Source organism: Cupressus sempervirens, chromosome 3 (genome assembly GCF_028749045.1).
Source record: "Cupressus sempervirens isolate cs-2001-9-10 chromosome 3, ASM2874904v1, whole genome shotgun sequence".
NCBI classification, from domain to species: Eukaryota; Viridiplantae; Streptophyta; class Pinopsida; order Cupressales; family Cupressaceae; genus Cupressus; species Cupressus sempervirens.
Window position 1 is genome coordinate 254,022,348 of NC_143120.1, and position 20,216 is coordinate 254,042,563.

Sequence of the window (20,216 nt, forward strand, 5' to 3'; positions counted from 1 at the left end):
GCTTAGTTGTTTTCATTTCACGTGTTGTTAATGATGTCTTGATGATTCCTAATTAGTAAATGTGGTTTCTTTCATAACAATGTTAACGTGATGTCTTTAATGATTATTATGTTGTATTGATAGAGATGCATTATTATATGTATGCATTTGATATTATACTTGTGATTTTTATGATACTTACCCCATACTTGCATGTGTATGGTGTGCGTGTTTGTTTTACCTTTCTGTCTGACGTGTTTGATGTGGTTAGGGGAGGGAGTCGTAGTCACCTACTAGTCAGGATCTACACGATGCACCACTCCCCGCCATTGCTTGTTTAGTTTAGATATATATAATTATATAGATGTACATGCTTGTCTTTTATGCAGGATACAAGTACCGGGCATCGACTTCCCTAAATTGCCAGGATGAGCGTGCCCAATTACAAATACTCAAATGGTGAGAATGAGAAGATAATGATTAGGTCCAATCCTAGCCATAGCCTAAAATACTTGTCTTGCAAGGAGGACTCGTAACAGACTATCTACCCTTTTTAAAACCCGTGAGTCTTTTGTGCGTATGTTGTTTTACGAGTCTTTGATGAATTTTCTATTAATTAAGTCTAATCAAAGGATTAAATTAATGATTTAATTTAATGGAAAATTATTATGACATTTGAATATTTAATCATATTTAATTAATTGAGAAATTAATTAAATAAAAAGAATTGAATTTGAAGATAAAAGTTATAAGAATAAATTTAGAATGTGATAACATTTATTTAATTTAATAATAATATATTTAGAGTTCATTTTTAAATAAATGCTAAATATTATTGTTATTTAAGTTAATAAATATTTGTCAAATTAAATGTTCAAAAATAAATTAAAAAGATATTAAATTATGAAAAAGATTTAAGTTCGCATGAATGAGTTTAAAATATAAGAAATTAATTAAAAAGATAAAATATGTGAACTTAATAAAGATATTTTAAAGTGCACATGAGATTTAAAAAGTTAATAAATTAAATAAAGTGAAGTCAAGTGAAAAGTTAAATAAAGTAATTTAATAATTCACTTAACGTGCATGAAAGGAGTAATAAAATAATATTTTAATTAAAAAAGAAAATTAATTGTGGGTTAAAGAATTAATTAAATTAAATGATTGTAATTTTAGAGTTGTGGAGATAGAAACCCTAAAAGGTAATTAGGTTCTATATTAGAGGGTTTTCGGGTCATTATTGCACACACAGGTTTCAGGGAACACACTTTTGGAAGGGGAACAAAGAAATCTTTGGAATCTTTGAAGGGTTTGGATTAGCAAGGGTTTCACCAGATTGTTTAGCATCAGTACGAGGTAGGGTTTGAAATCCTGTGAATGCATATTCAATTAGAAAATATTTGTTTGCTCTGTGGTTGATTGGGTGGTTGGAATTATGTCTGCCATCTTGTTTGTTTCTTGACTGATTGAAAATTCATCTCATTATTCTATAGAAGAAAAGCTAAAGAGAAAATGAAATTGGTTCTCTAAATTAAAGAACTTATCGTATTTAATTCGGGTGTGTCTTGAAATTAAAAAGGATATTTAAAAAATAAAAGAAAATTTGATTAGTTGCTCGAATTTTCCCTATCAGATTAACATTGAAAATAATTTTAAAAAATAAAAATAAATGATAAATATATTTTATAAAGAAAGTTTGTTTTATAAATTTTATATTTCTATAAATTTTATTAAAATAAAATTATTAAACAAAATGTTTCTTTTTAAAAAAAATTAATAAATAAAAATTATTATAAAAAAATTAAATTAGGAAGTGGGGGCCATGACCTCCCCCAACACCCCCCCCCCCCCCCTCCTTGCGTATAATCCGTCGGTAGTCCTGCTAACGCAGGTACTGCGCAGGCGAACTGCTGCAAGCCCTGCGTTAGCAGGCCTGCCGCACGGCAGTAAAGCCTTTTAAAGGCTTGCGCTTGCTTTTAAAGCAATGTGCTTTTGCATATAAAGAATTGTAATTTATTTAATATCATTTTTTAGTTTTTTAATTATTAAAGTTTTAAATTAAATTGAATTTATATTGTTAATTATTAATAATTTTATATTGTTATTTATTAAAAATTTATTATTAAATTAATAATTATATAAATCATTAATAATTGAAATATGGTTAAATAAAATTAATAATTGACTTAATTAAAATTTGATTTAATTAAGAATTATTAATAACGAGAATTATTTAATGAATATGTAAACTTATCTATTGTTGTTAATGATCATTAATATTGATAAAATTGTAATGATTCGATTAAAATTAGTAAAGTGTTGCTTTTATAACTTGAAGAAATAAATGGGTATGCTCAGACTATTCTTTTAGGAAAAGTGATCATAACTTTATATATATTTAAGTCAAATAATCGAATGGGTTATTGGGTGGAATAAATTGAGAATCTTATACACTTAAAACATTCATTGAAATGCAAACTAAAACTTTACTTTTAACCAATTATGTATTTTTAAATCAAACCCAAACTATGAAACAATAATGTTGCTTGTACTATCTATGCTTTTGGATTTTGGAGTCGATTAGGTGTTGACTAGTCTAGGATGTACACCAGAGGTTTTAATAGAATTTCTTTGATACTATTTTGTGGTTGGATGTCATGATATATCTTGTGATTCAGATTGGAAATTATATTTATAGAGTTTACTTTGTGGAGCATTTATGAGTACTTGGATGGGAGAACCATCTTATTTTTAGGTTGCCTGTTAAAGAACCGAGTTTGATCATTATGAGTGTTGTGGTATGGGACACAATTATGTTTTATGTTCTTAGGAGAGGTTGTCTAGGTACGTGACTTGGGAGTGGCTTTCATAGGGGTCCGGGACCCAAAGTGGTAAGTGCTTGGGTAACCTAATGCAAGTTATGTAATAAGTGATAATCTAGTAATTAAAAATTGTTTGGGGGAAAAAACACTAAAAATATAAGTTAGAGATATTTGACCCAACCATGCCTTGAGTGCTTGTATAGACTAAGGATGAGAATGGGATGAGTGCCTCATCTTCTTGAGAGGGATTTTTGGTTTCCACATGTGTGATGTTGAGGGTCCAGGGTTTAGAGTAACCAGTCCAGGGTAACTCAACGCTTCAGGGTCCGGGGTCTATTAAGAGATCAGTCTGGGGTAACTCAAGCAGCCATGTGATGACACTCCCTAGTATGTAGCTTGAGTCTCCTCTGTAGATTTTATGTACCTATGGTGGTGTACTTATTGTGGGATGTGTTTATTGTGGTTATTACTTTCATTGATGATGATTGGTGATTCATGGATGATGTACTCTTGATATGTGGTTTTTGACTTGAGGTGATTATCTTTTGTTGACTTTATCTTATGATCTTGGTATTTGGTTTCTACTTGGTTTGTGTATGATGTTTGGTTATATGGTGTTGGTATTGGATTGAGTGTTCTTACTTTTGGATTATTTTATCTTCTTGAGTAGCATGTATTACCTTTGAGGTAGTTTTGGCTATTAGGGCTACCTTGCCTAGGAATGTTTTATGTTTGATTAGCTGTATGAGGATCGTTCATTATCTTTCCTGCACGGTGGGAGTGGAAACCTGACTAGGTAACCACGCGGTTGGGAGGTAGTGTCTTCTTACCATTTGGGTTCCCCTCACATTGCCAGTTGTTGGATGTTCATTGTAGAAGATGTACCTTTATCATTCTTATTTCTTATCTCAGAAACTTCTTTTCAGATGATGTATATATGTTATCATGTATTCTGATGTATTGTATCTATTCTCACATACCTTGCGACATGTGTAGTGGATGTTATTTAGTGGATGTACTTTCATTGTATTAGATATACTTATGCTTTGCTTATGTGATTATGTATCTATTATTTCTTATGATCTTGAGACATTGTACTTGAAACTTAAACTAATTAATTTAAAATTATTAAATGTGACTCAACGTAAAGGAACCCTTGAGGAATTGAAACTATATCTATATTTTCATATGTGTATTTGATGTGTATGTTCATATTGCTTCCGCATTAATGTTATCTTGATGTTGTTTAAACTTAAAAAAAAAAATAGTTCAGTAAACATTGTAACATATTAGGTTTATTCTCTTGGGTTCTCGAGTGGGGCATTACATATATCACATAGCTCCATCTTCATTACATGGTTTGGGCTTATTTTCTATGGATGGTATAAGGGTCAGTTATAATAAGGTTGTTGAATTGATGGAGTATGTAGGACCTTGTTACAATTACAATAATTGGATGTAGATTGTGCAATATTAAAAAAGTATGCATAGGTATGCATTGTCAAAAAATTATATACAATGCAAAAAAAATGATTAAAGTAAAAGGCTCACTATGTATATTGATGGAAGGACAAAAGAAACAGGGAATATTGGAAGTTTTATAAATAGTTCTGAACTTGTGTCAACTAATAAGTGACCAAATTGTATATTTGAGGCATGCGAGGGAAATCATGTTTTTGTATGTGCAATAAAATCAATAAGTGTAGTGGAAGAGCTTTTGATAGATTACCATTTGAATCGTGTCAATACAATTTTTTTTACTATCATGGGATTGGTAAGTATATACATGTTTTAAACCAATTGCCTCCAATTAATATTGACTCCAATATACAATCTACTATTTTATTAATAATTTTTTGGGTAAGTCTATTACTTTCATTTCACTGTTGATTACTAAGTGTAAGAATTTGCCTTAGGGAAAATCCACCCAAGATCGAAGAACTCAAACACAAGCACAACTATAGACCAAAAAGAGTATGATCAATTTATCAAAGCATGTCCTCACACATTGCTCTATGTTTAGATGAATGTACACACTAGGAGTGCCTATATATAAAGGCCTCTAAGATGCATCTAGAATGTCTCTAGAAGGTGCCAGGAGATAAGCTTGACAACTAAGCACACGTCCTCCATTGTGCATGAATGTACATGCAATAATGAGAGGATAATCATGACAAGGTGTCCCACATATGGAGATGTTGTAGACACCATGTGCTCAAATAAAGTGCTTACTCCTGTGTTGTAGACACCATGTGCATAAATGAGGTGCGAACTCCTATGTTGTTCAACATGACAACTCACAAGAGTGCATATACTCTTAGGCGACTAAATAAATAAATATTAATATAATGCATTGACCTATGTAAACTTAAGTAAGTGTAAATAGTAAATACTTATTTACACCAATACCCCCCCTTAAGTGCGACTTAGGGGAATGCACTTAAGTTCACAAAAACTAGGATGAAATGCATAATGGGTCCCGAAAACTAGGCCATGTTCGGTACCCATGTACATAATGCAATGCAATGCAATGTAATCTGTCATAAAGTGGAGAAAGAGGGAAAACCTCATGGGAAAAACCCTCCCCCAAAAAGAGAGATGAAAATAGGATGCATGGATGGATGGAGTAATCAAGACACCCCCCCCCTCTTACAAAATACATCAAGTATATACAATAGAGAAATGGGAGAAGGACAAAACCCCCTTAGAAAAAGTCCCCCCCCCCCCCCCCCCCCCCCCCCAATAAAAGAAAAGAAGGAGACTAGGTAGTCCCCCCCCAAATGAAAGGTGCTGACCAGTGAGAAATGCTCCAATATAGAAACTGATCCATGACCGTTGAATGATGTTCCTCCCCTTTGGAAGAAACAATGGCAGAGGTACTGGTGAGATGCTTCCCCTGGGTGTGGAAAGAATCTTGATGATGAAAGGTGTCTCTGAAACTTGTTCAAGTGTCCTTGTGTTGATACTGATGGTGGTACTGTCCAAAACTACTGAGAAGAAGTACAAATCTAGCAAGGATTGCTATAGAAACTATTTCAAAGAACCAACAGTCTCCTCAAATGATAGAGAGACCTCCTACAACTATTGTACATAAGGATCCACAATCACATCAACTTGTGAAGATTGATCATGTAGAGAATGGACATGAGGTTCAAGGTGAGCCCTCGCAGCAACTGTAGAAAGATCATCCTCATCAAAGAGAAGTAGAATATCATCAAAAAAGTCTCCCAAATCAGCTATGTGTGACTTCATGAACAAACTTGGAATGTCAGTCAAGTAGTCATCACTTGAGGCTAGAATTGGAAGACAAAGTGTACCCTATTATAGTGAAGTACATGAATCATTCACTATGACAATAGAAGAAGTATTCAGCTCAAAGAGAAGATGAATATCATGAAGGATGTCTCCCACATCTTCAATGTGAGCTTCCATAAACAGACTTGCAATGTCTGGAAAGAAGTCATTGCATGAAGGTAAAGTAGGAAGACATGAATGTTCCTGCTGCACTAAATCTGAAGCATCTGTGGCTAAAACAAGATCAGCAGGAGCAACACGAGCATTTGGAGGTGTGATCTCATCTAGAAAGGATGCAACAACAACTGGAGGTAAAAGATCTTTGGGGAATGGAGGGATGTGTGGATCTACATACGTCTCCCAAAGATAAATCCAAAAAACATATGGATCAGATGGCTTAATATCAATAAGTGAATCCAAAATCTCCATATCCACATATAGAAAGAGAGTACTACCAATGATGGAAAAAGTGTCAACATTGTATGTAAGTCCTCTCACATATGGTAGTGCATTATGCTGACTAAGATATTTGACAACCAATTGACTCCATTCTTGATAGTTTTTTGGTGTTAAGATAATTAAATCTTCCTCTTCGATGATGGACTAATCAATATAACACCCAAATATGTAAGAAAAAAGAAAGAACCCCCCTAATGTGTGATTCAGTGCTTTAGAAGTGGTGCGTGCACAATAGGCCACTTGTCAAAATGTACAAGATGGACATCTAATTTTGCCTGTTACAACTACCTTTTGAGGCCTAAATCTGGAACTAAGCACTGTAGCTTGGATGTACAACAATTCTAAAAAGCAATACAATGCAGAAAAGGCCCCAATGCTAAAAGTGATATTTCTGCCCACACAACCCTATAATCTGATTGCAGAACTAGAAAGTAGATGAAAAATAATGCACTTTCAAAAAAATTAATGGAACCTAAAAATGTGTCCAGATGAGCCCATATGGAGCATTTGAAGTTGCAAAATGCAGGATTGAACAGGTACATTCACCAAAAAATGTAATTTCTAAAAAATCCTTGCATCAAAACTAGAAAAGAGCACCACCACTAAAAAGTTCAGGAAATTCTACCCAAAATTAAAAAAAGTGCACTTGATTTGGAGTTTGGATGATCGGATTATGGGCTCTCAAAGTCAAGCTGCCAAATCAAAAATGCATTTGAAGAGTGGTTTGGGCAGAAAATTGTGAGCTTAAATTTGACAATCAAACGACCACCACTATAGTTAGAAATTGCCTGAAAATGACAGTCTGACAACTATCAAAATTTTTCTCATGAAATGATGACATCAATAAAAAAAGACCACCCAGGGTGATGTGAAACAGTCGTAATGGTATAGACTACTGATGTGTCGTACGAATGACATGTGTCATATATAATAGTACATGTGGTAGCTGATAACAACATGATCATTGGGTGAAACGTGTTTGGTTGAAACAGTGTACAATCATTAATGTGTCCTCCTACGTGGTAGGTGGACAGACTTTGCTGGTTGATGTGTCCATTGACTTGGGTACATGTGTGCGGAGGATGATATGTTTTTCCTATGTTGATTGAGTGTGTGAGGCTATTGATGATATGGCATCGGTTGCCAACATGGCCAAGGCAACAACTAGAGTTGGTAAAGGGGGTCGATGGAAATTAAAAGTCGACGAGGGCAGTGGGATTAATCCCACATGTAGCCTATTAGTACTTTTGGAGTTGTTTAAATACAAAGGCTACCCAATATGGATGCAAAGCAATGTCTTTGGTAAGGGTAGGTGGTGTGGCCAGAATGTATGGTGGTGGTGTGTGGTGCCCGCTGGTGGAAAGGTGTATAGTCTAGTGCCAAAAAATGATTGTTACAGCTGGAAATGAATATTGGATTTGTTATTCCACCATACTGTAATAAATACTCAAAAAATAACTATAGAGGCTAGGGTTTCACTTCTTAGTTCCTGCAAAAAAACTTTTCTCTGCAAGGCTGCCTGGGCAAATTTTTTATGAAAATTCTATCCGAAAAAGCAGAGAAAAAATTAGATTCAAAAAATAATTAAATAGATCTGAAAAATGACCATACACAAGTTGCAAATTGGTCCTTCGGGTGCCAGTTTGCAAAATTTTTTTGCTCATGATCGACTTTGGGCTAGGGTAACCGAATTTCACTGAATCAACATTCAGGATGCAATGGTGACGTTAGATCTAGCTCTAGATGCTCCCAATGACTGCGATACTCTAGATTCAAGATGAGGTGCTGAAGCAACAATTGAATGACTATGTGAAGAGAGATTCTCCAAGAGCTCTGATACCATGTAATAATTTTCCATAGGAAAAATTCACCCAAGAACAAAGAACTCATACACAAGCACAACTATAGACCAGAAAGAGTATGATTAGAATATCGATATGTATTCGATTCAATGTGATGAAAGTACACTAGGAGTGCCTATATATAAAGGCTTCTGAGATGCATCTAGAATGCCTAAGAATCAACATCATGATAAGTCATACAACCAGGCACATATCCACTAGATATGGGTTATCCTCCATTAAGCACAGAAGTAAGTGCGATGATGAGAGGATAAGCCTACAATGGTGTAGCATGCAAATTTATATTGTTGACACCATGTGCTAAATTAGGAGTTCGAATAACTATGTTGTCTACATAACAACTCAGTGAATGATGCAAACTCTAGTGTTGTAGACACCATGTGCTGAATTAGAGTTGCGTACTTCTGTGTTGTCAACATAACAACTCATAAAGGTATGCAAACTCCTAACTGTCTCACAAAATAAATAATAAAATAATGTAATAACCTAAGTAAACTTAAGTAAAGTGTAAATAGTAAATACGTATTTACACCAACACAAAGAATTACTAATCTTTTTCACAGGGTGACATGGATCCACCACAAGGGATAGGCGGGGATGTTCATCACACACCTGCAGTAAAGGTAAACCTTAATTAGTGTAATTATAAAAATTATATAGAAACAAATGTCATATTAATATGTTCTTTTCTTTATGGCTTTGGAGTTATTTTGATAGAATTTTACTGATATTGATGTCACAACTTGATACTTATTGATATGGAAAAGAAAAAATGAGAGCAGATCAAATGCGATATGAAATTGAGGCAACAATTTTAGATGACATCATAATAGCACTGACCCCAGCTTCATGGCTACTTAGATGATATATAAATTTAGTAAAGAAATTCTTACCCTTGTCATGGAAGAAAACAAAACTGAGGAGACAAAGCCACTCAAAGATGAATTGATACGTAGAGTCAATTGTATGAAGGTAAGCAATAATTAATCTTAAGCACTATTAAAAGTTCAATAGATGTTTATATTTTATACTATCTTATGGATCATGATCTAAAATATGACGTGTTCTTCTTACAGGAATTTTTGACACCTGTGAAACATGGTCAACATGGTGAGGGTTGTAGCGCACATCCTTCATGTAAAAAATCCTTAAACCTTTAACCATTCATTTAACCTTTGAATGCATTATTGAATCAACTTATGTTTGGGATGCTTATAGTACCCCATTTGATCTTTATCCTTTGCAAATGTCTTTTCTAACAATATAGTCTTTAACTCATGATGACGTGCGAATGCCTCCTTCGATCACCACTCTGATACTGTCGACTACAATGTTGACAACAAGGAGCTTGTAGACATCTTTGTCTGTACCAAGTACAACAGGTAAAACCTTGTTTTTCTATATTTTGTTATGTGCTAATCATGTATTGATTTTTTTTGTTGGGTACATTTTATACTCATAGACCTATTTTGTGCACTAATATATACACCTGAAATTGATACAAGAACATAGATTACGACTACTAAAGCTGAACCATTTCTTAGATCAGCCTATGTTACTAGTACTAGTTCGTTTGTGGGGTCATTATTGTTGAACAAGAAAACTATATTTTCATTAAAAGTACTAAAGCTTTCAAGTGCTTTAAAATTATTATTATTTACATTGTAATTGTAGTTTACTTATACATAACTCATTTTGGACTGATAATGCCATGCTGTTTTTGTAGGAAATGATGTTTTTTATGATACTATTTTTGAAATGACATTGAAGCTATTTGGACCCACCATATGTAAAAGGTACGTAGCTTCATATCATTGGTACAATATTTTTCTTTTCTTCCATTTATTTTACTATATTGAAGTTATTGATCTAACAATTTTGTTTTTTCAAAAAAGGTGGAATGTATAGGGTCCTGAATTAAAAAATCAGCTCATTACATCTTTTGATGACCTCTTTGGAAAAAATATTTTTGACAATGCCTTACTTCTTAAAAGAGAATCCAAACATATAAAGACTACGAGGGACCAATATAGAAGGGCTCTAAAGGTTAACCTAAAGTACGAGTGTCCTCCTATGATTCCACCGATGGAGTGAAAGTAAATAATAGAAGATGCAAAAGAGAAAAGGCTACAGGATAAAGGAATTAAACCAAAAGAGGGCAAACAAAGGTATGTCATGATAGTATTAAGCAGAATATAATCATGCACTAATTAGTAATCTTTGTAAATATATAGTCTAACATGTTAAAACAATTTCATAGACTACATGACACATCAAAAGCTACATAAGTGAGAGTGAATAAGGTTGGCCAACACAAAATTGGCTCTAGTGGCTATATGAAACTTCACTCTCGACTTGTAAGTAGAAGTAATGGTTTTTCATATCAATTTTTTTAAAATATAAACTTGCAAGCAATTTTGTTTAATCAAATCATACATGCAAAACTAACAATATTAAGAAAAAAATATAGGGCACAAAATTCAATGTAGAACCCACAGACGAAGACAAAAAAATTGCCTTGAAGGAAGGCTATAAAGTCATGATTCCACACCTACACCAAGAATTTGAAAGCCATACCGAAGAATTTGGTACACTAGATGAGCCACAGGTAAATTGGTTAAATGAAAACTAAATCAAATTGAGTAGTTTGGAAATTTCATGCTTGGTGTTAATTTCCAACATAAATTGACTATTTTTGTTTTATATATCAAACAATGATAACAATGTGCATGACATTTAATTGTAGCCGTCAAATCCTATCACATAACCTATGCGTGACGAAGGCCATGATGTGCATCATAGTGGTGGAGGTATTAATTTGCTATTGGAAATAAATTATGTAATTATTAATACAATTAAACATCTTCAATTGCAATTGGCTGAACGTGTAACCTTTTTTTGAATATTTTAGACCATGTTGAACATCATGGTGAATGAGTGGAGCATGTTTGAAGTGTTCAACATGTTGAGTTGGTGGCTGATCGAAATGTTACTGTACATGATGTGGCATTGTTAGGTAAAGAAAAATACATGTTATGTTCTATTGGTTAATGAAATACTTGTAACTATACAAAAAAAAGTATGCAAATTTAACCCATTTACTTGTTATTATAGGAGACCCCCATTTAGTACTACAACCTCGTGCTCCTCAAAGTAGGAGGAAGCATCATAATTTGACATTACAACCACAAGAGGAGGAGAATAAGGAAGATATTAATGCTCCTATAAGCCTTTTCCTTAAGAAATGTAAGAAAAACAAAAAAAGCAAATGATTTTAAAAAATGCTCTTTGATAAACCTTGTTTGATAAATTTTTTTGGATAATGAAAGAACGTTGTTTTAAGTAATCATCTATGAATATTGAGTATTAATATTGAATTTTATATCACGTTAATGAATATTTTCATGTGTTAATGAATTCTTGATTAGTGTTTAGTATTAATGAATTTTATAACATATTAATGAATGTTATGTGATTGTATTGATTGAATGTTATAGTTCATAAATGGGTGAATGAATGAATGAAGTATGTAATTAGATGTTAATGGGAAATTTTCATTGATGTTAGGGGGAGGGCGGGTGAGCTAGATGAGCTTCAACCTTCATGTAGTTGGCCTTGTTAAGTAGAGAATATTAAACTATTCTCAAAACTAAGTGAAGCTTAAACTAACATACCTTCATTATTTAATCAATTTCATTCATTCTAGGTCTTTGTTAGATTGTGGTGACTAATCAGGGAAGTACTGTACATACTCTATAATTCCTTAGCGGGGTTCGAGGGCGAAACCCTAAGAAATTTTTTTGGGGGTTATTTTATCAATATTTTATGGCTGATATGTTGCAACTAATTTTATCCCTAAAGTGGCAAAAATACTTGTATAAAACGACTTAGGGTTAGGAATCGTTTCATAAAGTGTGAGGTGAAAATTGCTTCTTGCAATGGTATTGAGCTGTAAGGGATTACAAATTGTAATCACTAGATCATAATAATATTGGACTTGCTATTTAGTGGACATAGCCTAGGGTTTGGGTGACTACATTAAATATTGGTGTCTTGTGTTCTCTTCTGTGCGATCTATTATTTTTTGATATTGTTTATATTTGCAGGTACTTGTTATTTCTATATGAGGTCAATCTTAACAATCTTTGCTCATAAGTTCATTTTAAATATGTCATTTTTAGGAAACTATCAAATAACAAACTAGAAGGGCCAATACTCAACTTGTCTGGCATGATTTGGCTTCATTTTGTGTAAGTGTTCTCTTCTTGAATCCATCAAATCTACATGGTTTATGAACTATTTGAGATCTTATTAGTCTATTTCATTTTTCAAAAATCCCTTTGCTTCTAAAAAAGCTAACATTAAAACCATATTCTATTTCATATACAAATAAATTAGTATATGGACACATTGACAAGACTTGCGTATAGGGGTACTCTATGTTTAATCTTGAACAATTAATTTTTTATTAGTGATGATTCTTGAGTTATTTTATTTGAATTTGACTATAAATACTCTGTTCAAACTTATGCTATACTAAACTAATCTTATTAGCAAATCATATACATGATGCAAACACCAACGTAATTTGATAGAGTTTTGGATTTGGGTAGATTAGTTTAGTAGCTATTTTGATGGTATGTTTAGACAAAATGTGGACATCAAATATTCTTTGTGGAATTCATCTTGTACTCATTTTACAATCATATCATTCATAGAAAAGGATATATTTACTTGAATATCACAAGTCCATCTTTTTTATGTCTAATATTTTTTTCCTTTTTTTGTCTTGAGGGTTATTTTGTTCTTCTCTCTTGGATGCCAGTATATTTCAAAATTGTAAGCTTTCTTCTAATAAAAATGCATACTCTTTTTTTAAAAACAATTTTAATCAAGGAATATGTCAAACCAAAACCACAAGAGTCATGAATACAATTTTAGTTCATTCATATTCAAATTTTCACTACATTTGAATTCAAGCACAAATATGATAAAGTCACTTCCATCTTTACATATAGGTATTTAATGTAAATTTGAAGCAAGTTGTATGGTTTAGTGCTATTCCATGGGGGATACTGGCAGTTGTAGGGTATGGTGCAGGTGTTGTTTCAAAATTTTTGGTTCAATCTGGCTATTCAGTCACTACAGTGCACAAAATCATGCAAGTCAGTTAGAGCTTATTCTAGTTATAACTAAATTTCTTATGTAGTCATAATATTTTCAAGTAAAAACCTTTAATTGTGACAATTTTAAATAATGCTTTTTTTGCCAAATTCTATCTCCACTCCCAATAGCATGTTTATTACCAGTCTACCACTTTTACAATGGGTTTGGTTGATTTACATTGTTTAAAAAAATTTGATTAGTTGATTAGTTGGATTTCATAAAAACATCGACAAACATTTTATTGATTAGATTTTCACAAAATTTTGAGTATTCATAAAACTCCATGCATTTAAATCTATGATTGTTTTTAGTTTTCTAAAATGGAGAGCTCCACTAACTATTTTATACATTTAAAAGTACTAAAGCTGATAGTAACTTCTCCCATGTCTCTAGAAAATGTAGCATAGGTTCAGGGTCCCTTGGCTCCGAGGAATTTGTAGCCTGATTATTTCATTCCTTGGGCTGCCAAGTTCAACAACAGTATAAGTTATATATATTATAAATAAAAATAGTGAAAATAGATGTACAATGCATTCAATTGTCACAATATATATGAAAATCAATATTCACAAAGAAATTATCAATGTAGAAAATTTAAGTTTTTCTTACGGTTGTATGTGCAGGTGCACTTGTTGGTCATAGACAACAAGGAGAATAAAAATGAAATTATTACTACGTCATTCATGGAAATTTTTTCATCACAATCTTAAATCCCTCACTCTTTACATGGCCTTCATTTCATCAAAAGGACAATGACCAAGGTAATTTACATAATGTGTATCTATTGATAGGAATCAATGTGCATAATGTAAACTTTCCACTTAAAAATAAGTAAAAACTAAGTTGTATTTTTTTGGGTTAAATGGATGAAATGAAGATGAAACTAATGGAATCAACATGGAAACTTAACATTTTTGATTATGGGGTCAACATGATTTGTTAGCATCTATTAAAAAGAAAATTTAAAACAAAATCAACTTGATATTATTATTATGTTTTTGGTGATTTTATTGAGATTGTTTATCAAAAAGGTCATGGAAGAAAGTACTACTCAAGTGGTATAGGTCATTACCATATGAGTGAGTATTAAATACTAAACACATTTAAAAATCATATGAATATAAATTATTTGTGTAGGATACAGGGAACACTGTCTATGATAGCATGAACCAATTAGAAAATTTGGAAGTGTGGGACTTATTCTTGATTGCTCATTATCTCCACCACAAGATAAAATTGGTGGAAAATGTAATAGTATTATGAGAGGAGCTAACTTTATTTTCCCCTTCTGTTAGTTTAAAAAAGAGAAGGTATGGGGCACCCAAGTGCAATCAGCTCTCGAGTGACAATAGGTATAAATTATTGAAGCGTGTGCATAAGTGAAACCAAGAATCAAGGCATCACAAATTATGTTGTAATTCATAGTATCTTCATGGAAAGAATCCAAAACTAACACATGCAACTAGTCTAATAACCATTTTATTCTCGAACCACTTGGTAAAGTACAACTTGAAAAATCTTGCTGAGCAGTACATTTTGAGAGCTTGCTTACAAATTTGGTAAAGAATTGAGTTTTCTAGTTAAATCATCCTACTGTAGAAAGGCCATACATTTTTCTTGGTTATTGAGATTGTATTAGGTTTGATGTCTACACTTAGTCAATTTTGTATCTTTCATCTTGGGTGCCTCATACTACTAGTAAACATTCTATCAATTCTAGAGCAGACTTATATGATTTCAGAGACTAGAAGGAAATTCATACGAATTGCCCTTGTTACTTATGCTTGAAGGTTACATGGGATCAAAACTAAGCATTCTAAGTTTTGTTTGGAGTTTATACTAGATCACTAATTCAAGTTTCGTTATAATGTATGAATTTATCTTATGAAAATTGAAACAAGACATATCATGATCAACAGTTTACCCTTAATGTTTTTATGCAAAATATCATGTCATTTGCTTGTTATCTTGTTAGGAATGCAAATTGAAAGTAAGCATAAAAAACACTTTATTTGGAAAAGATTTTGCAACAAACACATTTTCTAAAAAAATATGTGGTGGTTATTGTATGCATCCTACTTGGTTTCTATGCTCCATGAGATGATTGGAATAGTGCATTAAGCATGAAATAGAAATATTATATATACAACTAAATAAAAATGCAATAACAAATGAGAGAAAAATACGAGCACTTACACATAAACCAAACATGCGGAGTAGAAAATTGATTTCCTTATCTTTACTATGTTCTTGCAATTTTACAAACTTACTATCTTCTTATGGCCTTCAAGGATATAAAAATTCTTCAACAACATCCTAACACATGAAAACGCTTTTGATTTATGGAATTCACTTTGTCTTCTCATAAAGATTGGTTAATCATCCATCTTGGTTTCGAATTCTTCAATGTTCCTCAACACTCGAGAAGAATTAACTTGCAACTATGCCTTGTTGAGGCATTCAATTATCTCTCTAGCCCCAGGTTGTTTCACAGTCGTACATGGATTGGCTACTCATGGGTTGGGTATTAAGAATGCAAAGTAACACATAAAGATAAATATCCAAACTAATCCTGGACCAAGATATCATTGGTGATTAGTCTAGATATTTATCTTTAGGCGTGTTTTTTTAAAACCTTCTGTATTCATCAAACTTTTGACCAATCTTGGTCAAAACCTAACAAAGTGTAGTCAAAATTTCAACCACAAGTAGTCAAACTTCTGACCAACTCACCGACAAGGTCACCGTCATGGGTTTGGCGTGCTGGTCAGATGGGCCACCCTTTTTGACCAAGATTAGTGGAAGATTCGACGACCACATATGGAAAAATGTAAATATCAATTTCTTAACCTTAACCAAGACTAGTCGAAAGCTTGACCAACCTTTGTCAAAATTTCAATGAAATGAACAACCAGGATACTATCGTCGGTTTGGCATCCTGGTTGAATGAGGCACCTATTTTGACCATAATGGCCAAATTTTGTTGCTAATTTTGAAAAGAACTAGCATGGAAAGTTTGACTTGAACAAGGATTCATCAGAAGTTCGACGAAAAAAATACCGACAAGGCCATTTGTGGATCATTCAACCAAATTGGGTAGAAAATTTGACTAATTTTTGTTGAAAATAGAAGCAAATTCTACTAGTGATTTAGTGACTCTTAGGGTCAATTCTTCTCAATGTTCTGAGAAGGTTTGAGCATTCAACAGGACATAATGACTTTGGGACTAGGGTTTACTTGGCCACTCAGAGCTAACAAAGTAGATAGTTTGATCCCACGATAAATGGTTAGAAAGATTCACCAGTTGGCAACTTTATACTAGCTAACACTACAAGTTTCAATATCACCCGAGATGGGGTTGCAAAATCAAAATGGAAATGAATCTCCAAAAAGAGAGAGAGGTTATTATAGGTGTTGACAATAAAATCCTATAGCACTCGACATTGCATCAATACCTTGTACAAACTCTGAGATATGCCTCGTCAAAGATTACTTCCTGATGACATTTAGTGACTCTTAGAGTCAATTTTGTTCAGCGTGCCTGAGATCATTCAAGTAGTCAACGAGATAGAAAGAGATTGGGACTAGGGTTTACCTGAATACTTGAAGCTAATGGAGTAGATAGTTTGATCCCACGATGAACATTTAGAGAGATTCACTAGTTGGTGATTTTGTATTGGCGAGCACTACAAGTTTCAACATCACCCGAGATGGGGCTGCAAAATCAAAATGTAATCGAATATCCAAAAAGAGAGAGAGGTTATTGTATGTGTCAAAAACATAATCTTGTAGAACCTAACATTGTATCTATACCTCACACAATCTCTAAGATATGCCCCAACAAACATCACTTCCCAATGGCATTTAATGACTGTTAGGGTCAATTCCGTTCAATGTGCCCAAGAATGTTCAAGTGGTCAACAAGATAGAATGAGCTTGGGACTAGGTTTACCTAACCACTTAGAGATAACTAAGTAGACAATTCAATCCCATGATGAACAGTTAGAGAGATTCACCAGTTGGTGACTTTATACTGGCCAACACTAAAAGTTTCAACATCACCCGAGATGGGGCTGCAAAATCAAAATAGAATCGAATATCCAAAAAGAGAGAGATTATTATAGGTGTCAATAAAAGGATCCTATAGCACTCAACATTGCATCCATACCTTGCACGAGCTCTGAGATATGCCTCATCAAAGATCGCTTCCCGATGATATTTAGTGACTCTTAGGGTCAATTCTGTTCAACACACTTGAGAACATTCAAGCGATGAATGAGATAGAATGAGCTTGAGGCTAGGGTTTACCCAGTCACTTAGATCTAACAGAGTAGATAACTTGATCCCATTATGAATGGTTAGAAAGATTCACCAGTTGGTGACTTTGTACTGGCCAACATTGCAAGTTTCAACATCACACGAGATGGGGCCAAAAAATCAAAACATAATCAAATCTCCAAAAAGAGAGAGGTTATATTAGGTTTCAACAACACAATGTCGTAGAATCCAAAATTTCATCCATACCTTGCATGATCTCTGAGATATGCCTCATCAAAGATCACTTCCCAATGGCATTTAGTGACTCTTAGGATCAATTTTGTTCAGCATGCCTGAGAATGTTTGGGCGGTCAACTAGATAGAATGAGCTTGGGACTAGGGTTTACCCAGCCACTCGGAGCTAATAGAGTAGACGGTTCAATCCCACAACAAACGGTTAGAGAGATTCACTAGTTGGCAATTTTGTGCTAGCCAACACTACAAGTTTCAACATCACCTGAAATGGGGCCGCAAAAATAAAATAAAATTGAATATCCAAAAAGAGAGAGAGGTTATTGTAGATGTTGAAAACACAATCCTATAGCACCCAATATTGTATCCATACCTCGCAGGAGCTCCAATATATGTCCCATCAAAGATTGCTTCCCTATGGCATTTAGTGACTCTCAAGGTCAATTTCGTCCGATGTGCTCGAGAATGTTTGAGTGATCAATGAGATAGAATGATATTGGGACTAGGTTTACCCAACCACACAGAGCTAACAAAGTAGACAGTTTGATCCCACAATGAATGGTTAGAGAGATTTACCAGTTGGCAAATTTGTACTGGTCAACACTACAAGTTTCAACATCACTTGAGATGGGGCCGCAAAATCAAAATGAAATTGAATATCCAAAAAGAAAGAGAGGTTATTGTAGGTGTTGACAACACATTCCTATAGCACCTAACATTGCATCCATACCTTGCATGATCTTTGAGATATACCCCATAAAATAGCATTTCCCTATGGAATTTAGTGGCTCTCAAGGTCAATTGTGTTCAGTGTGCCCGAGAACGTTTGGGCGGCCAACAGGGCAGGATGAGGAAGTAATAGAGAAGAAAGGTGTAGTTAAAAATGAAATATAAATTGAAGACTGAATAATCTAAAATTTTCTGATTGCAAGATTGGATCTAATTTAAGAAAAGTCAACAAAATTTTCAACTAGACAATGATGGATCTAATTTAAGAAAAGTCAACAAATATTTCAAGTAGACAATAATGTTCATATCTTTATCTTAATGATATTAATTTTTATGTACAACTTAGCTTTGAAAGGCACCAATAGGAAACAACTAAGAGAGAAAACCTCCGGTCTTGCCCAAAAAAAAATATGAAATCTAAATGTTACATCAAATGTTTTTGTAATTCTACTCAATCTAATGAACTAGCTAGATATGCTCTACATTTTAATGTCTCAAGTATTGCCTCATGGTCTGACTCGCAAACCTTCCAAACAATCTTATTATGTAGTTTTCCTCCATATTTGATCAAGTGGACATTTGACGCAACAAAAAGGTTCAAATAATGAAGATTCTTTCTCTTTGTTTGCCAATCCTCAAATAACCACAAGTTAGGGTTCTTCATAGAATATCATCTAAGCCATGTACTAGTTACAACCACTATACCTATATGGTACTCTAAAACTTCACCATCTATAGTTGAGTGATCAATTTTTTTTGGCCTGGACACAAGGACACAAATAATAATATGTCCCTTCTTCATTGTCTTTAGGTTCAATAACAACAAAAACATGGCTTGTAGTGATAAATGTACATAATGTGCTCATTAATTCAACAAGTACTTAGGTAAAAGTTATAAAGTTACATATTGAATTCACACACGTGCATGCGCACACACACGCATGCAAGCACACACACACACACACACACACACACAAAACCAGGTTGCACTAGATTAGACAAGTGGTCAAAGTCAATGGATGAATCCATCTCTACCATTTCTAGTGCTTATGAGGGACGATAGCTGTCAATTGGGTTGAAAACCCATGTATCCCATTTGTCCACCCATTCAGTCGAATCACACTCATCCCAATTTCCCTCTACACATGATGGACACAAGCATGCCATTTTTCATATGTGGATACTACATGAACCCGCATTAGAGATTCTATAAGAGTGCAACTCACTTGATTCTATCAGTGTGCAACAATCGTCATATGGTGCAATGTTAGTATTATCTATCAACCAAAAAAAATATGAACCATAGACTCACCTTCCTTACCTGGACCCATTGTAGCATTATACCACTGCATGATGAATTTTGAATTTTTCAATATCATTCCATCTTTGTACTTTA